The sequence below is a fragment of the Coenobita brevimanus genome, chromosome 40 (assembly GCF_032717465.1).
Source record: "Coenobita brevimanus isolate Jiangsu-jjx chromosome 40, ASM3271746v2, whole genome shotgun sequence".
Classification (NCBI taxonomy): domain Eukaryota; kingdom Metazoa; phylum Arthropoda; class Malacostraca; order Decapoda; family Coenobitidae; genus Coenobita; species Coenobita brevimanus.
Genome location: NC_136993.1, coordinates 56,201,890 through 56,203,393, shown reverse-complemented (window position 1 = coordinate 56,203,393; position 1,504 = coordinate 56,201,890).

The window sequence follows — 1,504 nt, the reverse complement described above, 5'->3', positions numbered from 1 at the left end:
CTAGCACCACCACCATCACCATCATCATCACAGCTACCTCCATCATCACAACAGCTACCACCGCCAGTGCAGTTACCAACATTTTCTGCTGAATAAAATCGTCATTTTTGTAGCATCAATAAAGTAATATATATTAGGAGTGCAGATGTAAAATTCCCCCTCACTCTCTCTCTCTCTCTCTGTCTCTCTCTCTGTCTCTGTCTCTGTCTCTCTCTCTCTCTCTCTCTCTCTCTCTCTCTCTCTTTCTCTGTGCAAAGATGCATTAAGCTCCACAGAAAATACACCACCGACTCCTCAATGTGCATGTATTGTAACACAAATGGGGGCAATAATTTGGGGCCAAAACACCTCTTGTTTAAATATCAACCAACATGAAATTGAAACTGGCCCATCTAGGGTGCAGTCCCAACCATCCTGCCAAGATTCATCATAATCCTTTTTCCAGTGTTCACAGCCCTACACACACACATTAGTACATGAGATATAATTTGCAACTTAGGAAAGACCTCTTGTATTAACTGCATTAATGAAAAGTACTTTTAATCCTTCCAGTTTCAAACATCAATCCGAAGCTGAGTGAAATCGTCTGGTGACAAGAATGACAGATTCTGAATTACGTCAATGGAATAAAATGATTTAAGAATAAGTCCATGTCTTCAGTAAGTGGATATGAGTGACTGACAAGGAGGGTATAGAGATCAAAAGTAGAGGATTTTTCACGTGTGAGAAGTTTTAAAATAGTGCCATGAGAATCCACGAGGGTAAGCAGAGAGGCAGGTACAGTACTTAACAAGTTGAGGTTCTGGGAAGGCATCTTAAACAATCATGTTGAACCATTAAGCCTGAGTTCTAGCCTGCACAATCCCAGCAGTGACCTAAATCAATTTTTAATAATTTGATTGAGTGGGATAAAACTGAAATACATGTAAGAGTTGACTTGTCACTCCTCAACAGCCGTTGCACTAATTGGACATATGTCTGTACACACCATCATGTTTGTAGTATTCTGCGAAAATACACGAAATATAAATGATCAATTTGTTTTTGTTGTGCTACCCCAGTCTCTCTGATCAAGCAGGCCTGTAAACCACAGCAGGCAACCGTCCTCAAGGAGCTGGGCTGTCCCTTGTAGCGAATAGATGTTCCCATAAGGTTGACAGCCCCTCACCACGGCGAGATGAGGGGATCAGTGTGGAGGTTTGGATCCTTTGTGGGAGCCGCATTTGCATTTCTCCACCCAGTTGACAAGGGCATCATTACAGGCTCCACGTCACCCCGTTATTTGGCTATGGTTACCACACATCATTGTAAATGGTTTCCTGAGCTACATGAAATAATATACAGTAGCTTGTCACTAGGTGCAGAAAAACCTGAAGTGGAAAGAAGAGTCATAAACAGTGACAGGAAGGATGGGAAATTAGGAAGAGAGGACCACAGCCAGAAAAAGAATGACAGACATGAAAGAAAAACTAGGCAGCACTGCATCAAGTAAGTGGATGATTCG